The sequence below is a fragment of the Triticum urartu genome, chromosome 6 (assembly GCF_003073215.2).
Source record: "Triticum urartu cultivar G1812 chromosome 6, Tu2.1, whole genome shotgun sequence".
Classification (NCBI taxonomy): domain Eukaryota; kingdom Viridiplantae; phylum Streptophyta; class Magnoliopsida; order Poales; family Poaceae; genus Triticum; species Triticum urartu.
Genome location: NC_053027.1, coordinates 536566079 through 536582492, shown reverse-complemented (window position 1 = coordinate 536582492; position 16414 = coordinate 536566079).

Sequence of the window (16414 nt, the reverse complement as noted above, 5' to 3'; positions counted from 1 at the left end):
ACCGGTGCTAAAGGGCAACCACGTGGCAAGAGCCAGCTCCGGGGGCAGGGAGCCCTTTAATATCGGTTGGTGACACCAACCGGTATTAAAAGGTTGGGGGTTTTGGGTTTATGATTTCTTTTTCATTTAATTTTGTGCTTTTCATTTAATTCTTTTTCGTTTGCTGGTATTTTACGATACTGTATATTGTACACGTTATGCATATATATAAATAGAATTTCTAGTAGAACCGATGATATATATATATATATATACAATTAGCTAGCTATATACAATTTCTCTTAATTGGTGCCTTCGGAGCCAGTGGCATTAGCCTAATTGATGCCTTCGGAGCACGATAACAATTGGAAGTGGTTCATGGGGCGGTAGCGAGTAAAAGTATTCTCCTTTGGGATCTATGACCTGGTCGAGCAAAAATCCCGCTATTTTCTCTTGAATTGCTTCTATGCGGTCCTCTGGTGGAGCTTCTCCCGCACCTCTTTGAACTGTTAAGAAGGAGATAAATATGCATGTGTATTAGTTGTGTGACTAGATACCGATAATGGTGTAAAAATTGTGAATAGTGTTCTGACAAACGTACCCACTCCTGTCTTTGAGATCTGCTCCTTTCGGACGCCATCATGCGAATGTTCTCGCAAACGTAGTATGCACACAGATTATTCCCCGGCGCCTGATTCAGGGCCTTTACGAGAATGGAATTTGATCAGATAATAATTAATCAAGCATGATAATTAAAGAGATGGCAGCTAGCTAGCTAGTACTACTTAATTACTTACCTGGGGTCGATACCATTTCAGATTTTGTTTCCATTGGCCTGGAGTGACGTTGATGAACTTTGCCCAAGCCCTGCCCGCCGACAAAGAAAATGAATAAATGAGTTATTAAATAGTTGTTATCAGGAAATGACGAACTAATTAAATAGGCCGAGATATAGTTAATAATGATTGAAATTATCTGTTGACTATCCCCTTCACGATGGTGTAGTCAGTTGGTTTCTTAAGTAGTGAGTCTAGTACTTCAACTGTTCCTTCATCAACTTTAATGATTAACACGACCAGTGAAATCTGCATGCACACACGTTTACATGTCTTAATTAAGCGGACATATGTAAGAAAAAACATGTAGCTAGTTATTAGGCAAAAACAGAATTTGTAGTACAGGACAGTGTGACTCACTTGAAGTTGTAAGAAAGTAGTATATCTTCATTGTATTTGAGGCGCTTGAAGAACTCTAGCATGCTTTCGTCTACACTTTTTTCATAATATGGATCTAATTTTCATGTGTATTCATTAATGGTATTTGGGTCAACAAACCCAATGCCATAGCGTCCACCTTTTTTCATTTCATAAATCTTCATCCTGCATAATACCACAGAAAATAATATAGTGAGGATAATTACAGGTAATGATTGATCAAAATGATCACTACAGCTAGCTTGAGACTTAAATTACAGAAAGAAATCACTTACAGACAATAGCAACTGACGATTGATTTGTCGAGTGCGTCTTGATTGAATAGCTGAAATAGTTCTGAATACTCAACGGACACAGCTTTCTCATGGTAGTAATGATCCTTCTTGACATTCACCATGAGGGACTCCCGATTGGAAATCTTGGTAATGTCCATGTACCATTGATGCAATTCATACATTCTTGTTGGGAGCTTCTTGACCTCGTCTGGCTCGACCAAAGGTTGGCCCCGGACATATTTCCATTTTATTTCGTCATCTCTAGTCGGAGACATGGGCTCGATATCGAGGAGTTGTTCAACAGTGATCATGAGCGTTTTAGCCTGCTCAATACGCTCCTCGGTTATTACCACATCGCCCAGCCCGGAAACGTTAACGGTTTGCCCACAATAATATTAGGTGCGCCTACTCTCATGCGTTGTTGGCACAACAAGCGGGGGGATTGATTACGCCGTCTGTTCTCCCAGCTGGGGAACGGTTTTACCGCTCCTTTTGCCAGCTGATTTGCTCAAGCTCGAGCTCGCCTCTTTCTGTAGACGTGCTCGATTTAACTTCTTGATGTGGCGCTCATAGTCTGTGTCAACAGGCTTGGGAGCTGGTGCTCTAGCCATACGAATGAAGTGGTCAATCTTTTCCTCAGGCACTTTCTCCCTTGGCGGCGGTGGCGGTTTTGGTGCAAAATGGGCTTCCACCTCGGCCTTCGATATGGCTACGTTTTCCTCCTCGAACTTGTCGTAAGACCTCTGCAGAAGAGGCGCGAGGCTTGGACCATATTGAAATCGCTTGCCTCCGCCTGTACCTCCAGTACTACCTCGACTTGTACCGCTACGCACCATAGCTGAGGCGGCTCTCCTCCGTGATTGCTGAGGCGGTGAAGACGGCTGACGTGGTTGAGTTGGAGGAGGAGAAGTGGCCTAAAGTTGTGCCGGACTTGGAGGAGGAGTGGCTTAAAGCTGTGCCGGACTTGGAGGAGGAGTGGCCTGACGCTTTGCCGGACTTCAAGGAGGAGGAGTGGCCTGAAGCTGTGCCGGACTTGGAGGAGGAGTGGCCTGACGCGTTGGTGGACTTGGAGGAGCGGGAGTCTGCTGACTCGGTGGCGGACTTCGACGAGGAGTCGGATGACGCGGTGTCGGTGGCCTTCGAAAGATGATGCCATCCTTTCTCCATAGGATGATACGATGGTTAGCCTCTCCCAGTGTGTGCTCATCATCACCTCCAGGAATGTCAAGCTCTAGCCCCGAATATTGGTCCACCACCTCATCAACCAAGACACGAGCATAGCCCGCTGGAATCGGGTTGCAATGGAAGGTTGCCTCGGGGGGATTTGTAAAAGCAAGGGCGTCCGCCACCTTTATGGATATGTTCTTCATTTTGAAGTGTAGCTCGCAGTTAGTGTTCTCTATGATGTCATCCACTGGGTAGCTATCCAGCAATGCGTCGCCCGGGGCGGAACCCACGCTTCTTCTCGGCATGGATGGGACGGTGCTATCCAATGCTGGATCATCCGCTAGCTGCTACAGCTGCTGAGACCCCCTTTGTTGGCTAAGTGAGTCGATCTGCTCCTGCTGCCGCTGGAATTTGACTGCCAAGTCCGCGTGCGCCGATTCTAGGCCTTGAAGGCGTTCATAGTCCAGTTTCCTCTGCTCCTCCTCCATCTTCCTCTTCTTCTCCTCCGCAATCTTCTTTCTCGCACGGGTTCTGTAGTCGGTGTTCCAGTCCGAAAACCCCTCATACAACGGAATAGCGCCAATGCCTCGTGTTCTTCCCGGGTGTTCAGGATTTCTCAGGGCATGTGTAAGCTCATCGTTCTCTCTGTTGGGCTGGAACACCCCCGATCGAGCCTCTTCTATTGCAACAAGTAGCTTATCTTCGGCTCCGTCCAGACATGCCTTCTTCAAAACTTTGCCTGTCTTTGGGTCCAACTCCCCCCATGCGCATAGAACCAAGTCCTGCATCTGGGGGGCCAGCTCAATGTTTCTGGAGTGACACCTGCATCCTCCATCTCTTTTTCAGACTTATCCCACTTAGGCATTCCCACCGCATAGCCACTTGGCCCCAGCTTATGAAACTTATCCTTTTTTGCGGCATTGGCCTTGTTTATTCTCGACCATTCCTTAGATAATTCCGAATCCTTGAATTTCACGAAATCGTCCCAATGAGCACTTTGCTTCTATAGTGTTCCCTCGAATACTGGAGTCTTCCTTCCTCTCTTGACGTACTTGGCCCATTCACGATTTTTGTGGTTGTTGAATGCAACCGCCATCTTCCTAAGAGCAGCGTCCTTGACTTTCTCCACATATGCATCTATGAAATGATCTGGTAGGGTGAAATGTTCCATGAGCGTTTCCCAAAGCAGAAGTTTTTGTCTGTCATCGACAAAAGTAACTCCTGGACGTGGCTTTGCTGGCTCTCTCCATTCTTGAAGGAAGATCGGGAGTTGGTCCTTCACAAGAACTCCGCACTGACGAATGAACTTGCCCGCAATCTTCTTAGGCGCTAATGGTTCGCCATTAGGTTTGATGGCCTCGATATGGTACTTTACGCCCTCCTTCAACTTTTTGTTCGGGCCTCGTTTCCTGTTTCCTGAAGATTTGCTCGATCCGGATGGCTGAAAGAAGAAAGATCGATTCGTTAATATATCTTCAAGTCATTTAAAACATGTGATGATCACCAGATGCCTGCTTATATAAATATATATACCTCGCCGGTCTTTGTTGTTTCAAGATCAACATTTTCTTCGTCATGTTCATAATTCATGACTTCATCAATTCGGTCGTCGCGATCGAATATCATATCACCCTCCCCGGTGTTGTTTAGATATTCGGAGCCGTCACAATCTTCTTCATTCTGATCATCATCTGGCCCGCGAGGATTGCGTATGATATTGAACAGGGCCTCTTCTCCCTCTCTGCCGATATTGTCCGCCATAGGTTTTATTTAACTAACCCAAAAGAAATATATTCAAATTACAATGCATGGATGCAATCAATTAATAAGGAAAAACTGAATCAATCATAGTACATAATAAGCATCATCGAATATAATCTCGAATACGTCATCTCGAATAATAGATATAATCTCGAATACATCATCTCGAATAATATATATATAATATCGAATAAATCATCTCAAATATTATATATCGAATACATCACTAGCTAGCTAGCTAGCTAATAAAGATCGAATACTAGAGAGTAATCTAGGCGGTGGACAACCAAAGTGAAGGAACCATCACTGGATCATAGCTCGGTGATCTCCCCAAAGAACCTGCCAGGTATTGGAGAACCTGACGTCCATAGCAGCCATGTAGCGATGGACGTGCTCGTCCTCCTCCTTGACACGGCGACGTACCACCTCCGGCGGGGCCGGCTCCCCCACACCGAAAGTGGCTCACGCGAACGCCACCAAAGGAGATGAGGGTCGACAACGGGACCCGGGGCCGGGTTCCTCACCAAGCGTCGCGCCCCTGAAGGTAGAACCTCCCAGTGCCAGCCCGGCGGAGCCCAGTCCCGGACATGGGTCCTCTGAAGCAGGACGTCGTCGCGAACGGGTCGACGGCGAGGATGCGGGCCGGGCATCGTCGAAAACAAATACTATGTGCCGCAAAAGTAAAGTAATATTTTTTAAATGATGGATTGTGATTTCATATATGCAAATTCTAAATTTTATAACTAAAACTAACATTTCTAATATTTCTATAACTAAAACTAACATTTCTAATATTTCTATAACTAAAAAACATTTCTATATAACTAACATTTCTATATAACTAACATTTCTAATATTTCTATACAACTAACATTTCTATATAATTAACATTTCTATATAACTAACATTTCTAATATTTCTATAACTAAAAAACATTTCTATATAACTAACATTTCTAATAATTCTATAACTAAAAACATAAAGATTGTGTGTGTGTGTGTGGGGGGGGGGAGGGTACATGGCGGCCGGGCCAGGAGCTCACCGGCGAGGCGCAACGACGGGGGGCGGCGACGGGGACGGGGACGGAGACGGAGACGGCGACGGGGCGGCGACGACGGGGACGAGGACGGGCCTGGCGGGGACGATGGGAGGACGGGGCGGGGCGCGGCAACGGGGCACGTCGCGGCGACGGGGAAGACGGGGACGGCGACGGTGACGGACGGCGACGGGGACGGCGACGAGGGGCGGCGGCGACGGGGCAGAGGAGAAAGAAGGAGAGGGAGAGATGAGAAACTGACAAATTTTTTGAAGTGTTTTCTTATATAGAACAACCTTTAGTACCGGTTGGAGCCACCAACCGGTACTAAAGGTCTGTTTTGGCCAAGCCAAGCGGCGGGAACGGCACCCCTTTAGTACCGGGTGGTGGCTCAAACCGGTACTAAAGGGCTTTAGTACCGGTTTGAGCCACCACCCAATACTAAAGGGGGTGCGCTGGCTCAGGTGCGGTGCGAAATGTTTAGTCCCACCTTGCTAGCCGAGGGGCGTCCGCACTGGTTTATAAGCCCCAGTGTGGTAGCTCCCTCGAGCTCCTCTCCAAAGCAGGCCTACTGGGCCTAAATGTTCTGTGCTATCCTGTGGGCCTACTGGGTCTTTGCGGGCCTGCATCCTGACCCAACAACAGGTTGGGTTTCTAGTCGTATGCAGGCCGCTGTGGCGCAGTAGGTGGGCTTTTTTTCTTATTTTTTTGCTTTATTTATTTTTGTTTTATTTATTTTTGAGTTGTTTTTTGCTGTATTTAGAGTTTCTTTATGAATATTTTTGCTTTAGGTACAAAAAATTACAAACTTTCTGTTAGTACCGGTAGTTTAAAAATTTGAATTATTTAAATTTTGAATTATTTGAAATTTGTGTGAATCACTAGTTTGTGAATAACTTAACTTTGAAAATAGATTTTTCAGTGATTCTTTTTTCTTATGTTTAATATTAATGTGTTTTATCATTATATTCAATTTAGTAATGCTTAGGTTATTTAAAAAATGAAATGGCTTTGTAATGGATGAGTTTTCGTCCGAAACCCTGATACTTCGAAAGAGATTGTCCATTTTGTACAGAGTGCATCCAGTTTTTACGGTAACCCTCTCTACTTTTTTGCACATGCTATATGGGTGAAATTATGATACCATGCCAACTTTCAACCTTTTCTGATTTCATTTGAAATGCTTTTCAATTTCAGGGTCATTTAGCTGAAAAATCAGTAAATGCATGAAAGAATTTACTTGCACATAAAATTTCTTCGCGTTTCAAATGCCAAAACACATAACTAGCTACCCTTACTATTACAGAGATTCCCTCCTGGGTGTGAAACACAGAAGAAAGTGATGATAGTGAAGCCGATCACATCCCAGATCTTTGGGTGTGAAACTTTTTCTTCGCCTGTGTCCCTTTGCGCCGTAGCCATGGAAAATCTTCATCATTTAACTGGATGTTCGGGTCAATATTCACTGTGAATGGAGCAATTTCATTAAACTTTTCATAATCTCCTGACATGTCTGTCTTGTCATCCACTCCCACGATGTTTCTCTTTCCAGAAAGAACTATGTGCCGCTTTGGCTCATCGTATGATGCATTCGCTTCCTTATCTTTTCTTTTTCTCGGCTTGGTAGACATGTCCTTCACATAGAAAACATGTGCCACATCATTGGCTAGGACGAATGGTTCGTCTGCATACGCAAGATTGTTGAGATCCACTGTTGTCATTACGTACTGCGGGTCTTCCGTCACCCCGCCTCGTGTCATATTGACCCATTTGCACCGAAACAAAGGGACCTTCAAACCACGTCGATAGTCAAGTTCCCATATGTCTTGTATATAACCATAATATGTTTCCTTTCCCGTCTTGGTTTCTGCATCAAAGCGGACACCACTATTTTGGTTGGTGCTCTTCTTATCTTGGGCGATCGTGTAAAATGTATTACCATTTATCTCGTACCCTTTGAAAGTCATTATATTCGAAGATGGTAACTGGGGCAGCAAGTACATGTCATCTTCAATAGAGGCGTCATGCATGGTACGTGTCTGCAACCAGCTGACGAAACTCCTGGTTTGTTCACGTGTAATCCAGTGAACAGACCGCTCCGGGTGTTTGGAGCGTAGCAAATTCTTGTGTTCATCCATATACAGAGCCACCAAGGCGGAATTCTGTAGAACTGTGTAGTGTGCTTCAGTGAGAGAATGTCCGTCCATACATATTATTTGTTCCCCTCCTAGCGTGTCTTTTTCATCCAGTTTGCTCTTATGCCGCGATTCAGGAACACCAATCGGCTTAAGGTCAGGAATAAAGTCAATACAAAACTCAATGACCTCCTCATTTTCATGCCCCTTGGAGATGCTTCCTTCTGGCCTAGCACGGTTATGAACATATTTCTTTAAGACTCCCATGAACCTCTCAAAGGAGAACATATTGTGTAGAAATACATGACCCAAAACGTTAATCTCTTCGCATAGGTGAACTAGGACGTGCGTCATGATGTTGAAGAAGGATGGTGGGAACACCAACTCGAAACTGAGAAGACATTGCACCAAATCATTCTCTAACCTTGATATCATTTCTGAATCGATTACCTTCTGAGAGATTGCATTGAGAAATGCACATATCTTCACAATGGCTAATCGAACGTTTTCCGGTAGAAGCCCCCTCAATGCAACCGGAAGAAGTTGCGTCATAATCATGTGGCAGTCATGAGACTTTAGATTCTGAAACTTTTTCTCTGCCATGTTTATTATTCCCTTTATATTCGATGAGAAGCCAGACGGTACCTTAATACTGAGTATGCATTCAAAGAAGATTTCCTTCTGTTCTTTGGTAAGTGCGTAGCTTGCATGACCCTGATGTATGCCGTATTTTCCGTGCATACGTTGCTGGTCCTCCCGTGCCTCAGGTGTATCTTTTGTCTTCCCATACACGCCCAAGAAGCCAAGCAGGGTCACACAAAGATTCTTCGTCACGTGCATCACGTCGATTGCGGAGCGGACCTCTAGATCTTTCCAATAGGGCAGGTCCCAAAATATGGATTTCTTCTTCCACATGGGTGCGCGTCCGTCAGCGTCATTCGGAACAAGTTGTCCACCAGGACCCTTTCCAAAGACCACCTTCAAATCCTTGACCATATCATGTACATCAGCACCAGTACGGTGGCAAGGCTTCGTCCGGTGATCCGCCTCACCTTTGAAATGCTTGCCTTTCTTTCTTACGGGATGCCTGCTCGGAAGAAATCGACGATGACCCAGATACATATTCTTCTTACAATTAGCCAAATATATACTGTTGATATCGTCCAAACAGTGCGTGCATGCGCGGTATCCCTTGTTTGTCTGTCCTAAAAGGTTACTGACAGCAGGCCAATCATTGATGGTCACGAACAGCAATGCCTTTAGGTCAAATTCTTCCCCCATGTGCTCATCCCACGCACGCACACCTGTTTCATTCCGCAGTTGTAAGAGTTCTTCAACTAATGCCCTTAGGTACACATCAATGTCGTTGCCGGGTTGCTTAGGGCCTTGGATGAGCACTGGCATCATAATGAACTTTCGCTTCATGCACAACCAAGAAGGAAGGTTATACAAACATAGAGTCACAGGCCAGGTGCTAGCCATCTGCGCTTAGACCAAACCATATGTTCCTTGCGTCATCTGCAAACTCCTTCCCATACTTTCTTTCGATTTTTCTCCACTGCGACCCGTCAGCGGGTACTCTCAACTTTCCGTCTTTCTTACGGTCTTCTCTGTGCCATCGCATCGCCTTGGCATGCTCTTTGTTTTGGAACAAACGTTTCAACCGTGGTATTATAGGAGCATACCACATCACCTTGGCAGGAATCTTCTTCCTGGGGCGCTCGCCCTCGACATCACCAGGGTCATCGCGGCTGACCTTATAGCGCAATGCACCGCATACCGGGCAAGCGTTCAAATCCTCGTACTCACTGCGGTAGAGGATGCAATCATTAGGGCATGCATGTATCTTCTGCACCTCTAACCCTAGAGGGCAGACAGCCTTCTTTGCTTCGTACGTACTCTCGGACAATTCATTGTCCTTTGGAAGCATATTCTTTATCATTACCAGCAACTTTCCAAATCCCTTGTCAGATACACCATTCTCTGCCTTCCATTGTAGTAATTCCAGTGTGGTGCCCAGCTTTTTCTTGTCACCTACGCAATTCGGGTACAACAATTTTTTGTGATCCTCTAACATGCGCTGCAACTTCTTCTTCTCCAAATCACTTGTGCAGTTTCTCTTTGCATCGGTAATGGCCCGACCTAGATCATCAACGGGCTCATCTGATGCCTCTTCTTCAGCTTCTTCCCGCATTGCCGGCTCAGCTTCTTCCCGCATTACTGGCTCAGCTTCTTCCCCCATTGTTGTATCATCGTATTCTGGGAACCCATGGCCAGGATAGCTGTCGTCGTCCTCTTCTTCTTCATTGTCTTCCATCATAACCCCTCTTTCTCCGTGCTTGGTCCAAAAATTATAGTGGGGCATGAAACCGGACTCAAACAGGTGGACGTGAATGGTTCTTGACGTAGAGTAATTGTGACCATTCTTACAGCCAGCACATGGACAAGGCATAAAACCATCCGCCCGCTTGTTTGCCTCAGCCGCAAGCAGAAAAGTACACACGCCATTAATAAACTCGGGAGAGCATCGGTCATCGTACATTGCCGACTTATCTTCAATACACAACACCGAAAACATCAAATTAATACAATACATAAAGTTCATACATCAAGATCATACAACACTTAAATGCAACAAACAAATAACTCTCTAGCTAAAGAATTTAAATGCAACAACAAATGCGATCAAGATCGCAACTAAGGTAACAATTGATCCAATAGCATAATGATACCAAGCCTCACTATGAATGGCATATTTTCTAATCTTTCTAATCTTCAAGCGCATTTTCTCCATCTTAATCTTGTGATCATCGATGACATCGGCAACATGCAACTCCAATTCCATCTTCTCCCCCTCAATTCTTTTCAATTTTTCCTTCAAATCCTCGTTTTCTCTTTCAACTAAATTTAACCTCTCGACAATAGGGTCGGTTGGAATTTCCGGTTCAACTACCTCCTACATACAAATATCTATGTCAACTTGATGGGCATAATTTGTCATAAACACGAAATGCAATGAATAGTTTTAAAAGAGAATATACGACATCCGAATCATAACCCGGACGAGGGCCGACGGGGACGGATATCAAAACCATGGCACTATGTATAACAAACAACGTATGGGTAAGATAATTATACGAGTAACTATATATCCAAATCACACAAACATTAATTTTTTATATAAAACTTCATGAACAAGAGGCTCACCACAAGGTGGTGCCGGCGACGGGACGTTGCGGGCGATCGACGGTGGTTACGACGGAGATTTAGAAGGCACTAAGTAAACCACACCTACATATGCAAACTAAGTGTTATTTTTGACCTCAAATTGCATATAAATGAAATACTAGCACATATATATATTTCCTCCCAAATTACTAAACTCAAAAATCAATCACTATATAAAGCATTGCACGAGCTAATCTAGCAATGAGAGATGAAAGGACAAAGTTGCTAACCATTGTGATCATTTGAATGGACGGGGGCCTTCAAATCTTGACAAATTTTGGGCAAAATGTGTGATGAGCTTGAGAGGAAGAGGGAAAAGAACAGAGAGGAGAGGGGAAAGGGGAAGAACAGAGCGAGCTCGGGTGGACGAATGGTCTACGTAGGACGACCTTCAATACCGGTTCGTGATACGACCCGGTACTAAAGGTGCTGGAGGGGCCCCGGACTGACAACATCCTACCACCACTCACTTTAGTACCGGTTCGTGGCACGAACCGGTGCTAAAGGTTCGCCACGAACCGGTACTAATGAGAGCGGCCGGCTAGCCGTTGGAACCGGCACTAATGCACACATTAGTGCCGGCTCAAATTCAAACCGGCACTAATGTGCTTCACATTTGACCCTTTTTCTACTAGTGTGTTAACATTGAGCAGCACTTGTTCCGGATCTCGATTCATGAGATCACTGTGTAGCCTCCTTAGCCACACATCTTGACACTCTGCTTCACTTGAAGCGATGTCACCACTTTATGCTTTCGTGATAGCCAGCTTATTATGCTTCCTCCAAGAAAATATGTCACGTCCGAGGTACTCTTACGGTCGTCAACAATCCCTTCCTTGAAACTACCACTATAGCCGAGTAGTTTCACCATCTCCTTCTTGCTCAGCTCAAGACAAGATTCCATTGAAGCGACAATGTGATTGCAATCTTTCATGCCACGGCTTTCAAGTACCTTCCTTGTGTATGCCTTCTGGCATAGTGTGATCCCCTCCGGTTTTTGATTTACCTCGATCCCGAGGTTGCAACTCAATAAACCTAGATCATCCATCTTGAAAAGCTCCTTTCATTTGTAGCTTGAACATTGCAATCACCTCTTCATCTGCTCCAGTTATCAACAAGTCGTCGACGTAGATGCCAACTAGTAGACGATCCCTTCCTTCACCTCTCTTGTACATTGCATGCTCTAGTGGGGCTTTCTCAAATCCAAGAGAAATCATCGTCTGATCAAGTTTGATGTTCCACGTCCAAGAGCCTTGTCGTAGCTCGTACAAGACTTTGTGTATCTTCAGTACCTTGTGTTCCTCTCCCTCTTTGATGAATCCTGGTGACTGATTCACATACACATCTCCTTCTAACTCGACATTCAAAAACGCGGATTTTACATCAATGTGATGTATCTTCCATGATTCCTGAGTAATTCCACCGATTACATCTTTGCAACGGGAATGAACACTTCTTCGAAGTCCACACTTTCCTCTTGCACGTACTCTTTGGCCACTAGCCTTCCTTTGTGCTTCACGGACCCTTCGACATCTTTCTTGATCATAAATTCCCACTTGAGATCCATGATTTTTTTCATTGTTGGGAAGATTCACAAGCTTCCATGCATTATTGTCGTGGATCGATCTCAACTCTTCTTCGATAGCCTGACGCCAACACTCCTTCGTATCACGTCCTCATATCCCGCCAATTTCTTGGCGCTTTCTAGACACCGTTGCCCACTCCCTTTCACCTTTACCAGGTCAATTGTCCGAAAAAAATTCTCCGGATATGGGTGTAACACCGGCTGTAGTTGTATGGATGTAGGTGATGGTGTCCTTTCCTCCATTGTCGTCGGAGGTGATGTAGAGTTTTCTGCTATGCACATTTCTTTTGCCAAAGCAAAAATCCCAGGCCAAGGTCCGCGTGTAGTACCTCTTGAGCTGCTAGCATGGTCACCTTGTGCGACTTCTAAGGCTAGGCGTCCTGGCTCACAACCGTGAGGACCTTTTCCTTTTTCTGGACTGATAACGTGGCCACAACAGCCTACAAAGCTGTCTTCCATTGACCTTTTGTCTGGCCTGCTGAGTGGACTGCTGCTACAGCCAACTTTCGGCCTCCACACTGCCCCTTGTGCTGCTGATTTGAACTGAAGTCAAGCACCATCTTCAGGTCTTTCTACAGCAACGCCTAGGCTGCATTTTACGCCCGTTCCTGAGCTGCATGCAATGCTACCGTGCCCTTCGCCTTCGAGCCACGACGTGTTCTCAGCTCCATGTTTCTTCATGCTTGTGCTAGAGCTCGTCAACGAGGATCCACTCGATACTCCCGTATCCATCCTCACGCTCGTGCTAGAAACCATTTCACCAGTGTCATTACTTTCGACACAAGTTTCAACATAACTTTCCATGTCTCTATCATCGACACAACATTCGGAATCACCCCTCACGTCTGTAGCATCGACACGAGTTTCCGAACCACGATCTTGAGAGCGAACTTTTTTCTTCACAGAGCTCGGCAATTTCTTTAACCGACGCTTGAAGAACTGGATCCTCCTCGTCCACGAGTTCACACATCAACATCATGTCACCTTCATCTCCTAGCTGGGCCATGAGCCCCTTCTCCTTCGGGGGATTCTTACACTCAGACTTGAAGTGTCCGAGCAGATTACAGTTGTGGCAGCGGATCTTCCTCTTGTCGAACTTTTTCTTCCTTGGCTTCTCCGACTCTTCGTCAGGGTCCATTTGCCTCCCACTGAGCACGCGTAACATCAAGTTTCGTGTCGTCGTAACTCAACTTCATCCGCTCATCATGGGCCTTGAAGCGACCAACCAGATCATCCAAGGTGAGAGTCTTGAGATCAACACACTGCTCGATCGCTAACACAATCGGCATGTAGCGCGGTGGAGCGGCACGTAGGAAACGCCGGACCACGGAGATGTCCTCTAACTTCTCTCCGAGACTGCGAATCCCGTTCACCATGGAAGCAACCCTCGCTGCGAAGGCATTCACCGTCTCGTCTTCTCCCATTCTCAGATTCTCGTAACTTTTCAGCAAAGTTTGCAAGTTCGCCTCGCGCACACGCGAGTGCCCTAGATGAAACGTCTTGAGCGTGTCTCACGCCTCCTTCGCTGATGTCTTTGAGATAAGATGATGTTGCACGTCCACCGGCATCACCGAGCAGATGGCCGTGATAGCCTGGCGATCCTTCCGATACAAGGCACCACCCTTCAGGTACTCGTCACCGCCGGGGTCGACGGCATCCCAGAGCTCATTGGCCTCGAGCGCCCACTCCATCATGGTCGCCCACACCACAAAGTTCCCATGGTCGAATCGTGGATACTCCGATCTCGCCGGAGCAGCAATTACTTTAGCCGCACCGGAGTACTCCGCCAGCTGCTTGGTCTTCTCGTCGTCCGACATGACCTCCCGTTACTAGGAGATCAACCTTGTTCTGATACCAATTGTTGACCTAGACTCAACACCGAGTACTTCCAGCGACGGTGATACGACCGACGATGAACAACGCTGGCCACTGAACCACGCCCGATCAATCCCGCCGCTGGCCGGTGCATGTACATGGCAATAGCAGCACACCCCGATTGATTATTCCGGTGGAACACTTACTCCCTCCTTTCCGGTTTATAAGGCTCAATTCAAAATTCTCACCAACCAAGGTAGATGGTGAGTGGTGGAATACTTTTTGTAGTTTGCAAAAGCACCCAATTAATGCTCTTGTTTTCCTCAAAAAAGTATGTTTGCCAATGCATTAATTGCAATGCATGCATGCATAAATTACATGCATTGGTCAATTTTCTCTTAGTACTTGCATGCAATGATTTAATGCACTTTGAAATCTAAACATGTGATGAAAAACAACCAAATTGAGCCTTATGAAATGGAAAAACTAAAATTTTGAGATAAGCTCTATAAATCGAAAAGGCGGGAGTAAGTACGTACGTAGCTAACCTAGCTAGCTACCAATCGACTTGATCGATTCTGGTAATAGCAAGTCACGCACGCACGCAATACTTGGGATTGATAGCCACGGGCACGTCTCGTGCCTGGTGATACTTTATTGCTTCTCAACTCATGGTTTGATGTCTACAAGGGGTACGTGGATATATATACTATTCAGCCTAGCCAACTAGTACTAATCCTATTCGACGTCTAACACTAATCCTACACGAACACGATGCATACACACGTATACGTACAGGATGCGGACACGGACGTTGGTTTTAATTCCAACAAATTAGAGGTATTTTACGGCACCCTCAAATGAATGTCAACCTATGACCTTGATCTGTACTCCGATACAATTGTCAAGGAGTACCCCCACCAAAACACAGGGAGTACCCCGGTCTTAGGTGTAAAACAGTAATCATGTAGGATAATTATGTCATACTGTTCCTTTTTTGTGGAATTAATGTATTTTTTTTGCGAAATTAATGTATTTTGGTATCAGTCCCAACTTGTGATTAGCCCTAATTGCGAACTGCATGAGACGAGTCGTGTGGCGATGATGCCACAATGAAGCGGGTTTGTCGGAGAGGAAAGATGTGAACCACGCAGGAGAGATAGTGATCGACGCCCAGGCCAAGCGGCCGGAGAGACGACAATAGAGGCCTTGTCCCCCGATATGGTTATAGGATTTTGCACATCTAAGGAGAATTGTAGCATCCCCGTGGTGATGCCACCTCTCAGCTCTAGTTTAGTCGCCATTGGGTTCCGTACAGAGATAGTGACTCAATTCAGGGAGAAGAAATGGTGTTCGACATGTGTGTGTATGGGCTCAGGTTTTTAACTGTGACTGATAATGAATTAATGAAATTCGAATTGATTGAATGAAATATAAATTTCAAATTGCAACATGCCGGTGGCATCAAGTTGCATGCCAAAAAACAAATTCGAGAAAGAAGCTGCATACCAATGGCAGCAGCAGTCATTGGTGTTGGGAGTTGTAGAAGATCCGCTACACAACCGGCTCCTGAGATGGGACTGCGTGCCAAGATGGCTGGTGTGCTTGACGGGCATGAGGGAGGAGGCGGCCGCTAGTCAATCACTCAAGCGCGAGCTGGGAGGAGATGGTTGCATGGTACAGAGATTGCCGGAGCAGATTGCCATAGAATATCATAGTCCAACCAGCGAGAAGCAAACCAATAGGAGCGATTTTTTATAGACACATATAGTTCCTAATTTCAAGTGAAAGCTAGGGTCCTTGAAGAACACGAGTTTGCAGGGGTGGGTCGCTGCAGTGCGGAAGTGGCTCGCCAGGCACGAATGCCATCGGCCATTTGACGTTCATTCCTCTGTGGCAAGGCGGTCAGCAGGATGGTATAAGACAGCGTGTTGGCATACTTTTGTCCCCGATGTCTCATAATCCTAGTTGCGTACTAGCGTTCGTACATTCTCCGGGGTAAAAGAATCCTTTGCGACATTGGGTTGCTCTAGAAAAACTATCTTCAGAATGATATGAGCTAGTTCTCTGAAAATGAACTTCTACGTCGACAGTCGACACACATATATATAACCCCGGCGGGCTCGTGGAATACATGTGCCCGAACTGACTATCCTTTATCACTGCAAGATTCTCAGTCATTGTCTATCACACAAACATGTTCTGCGAATCTAGTTTTA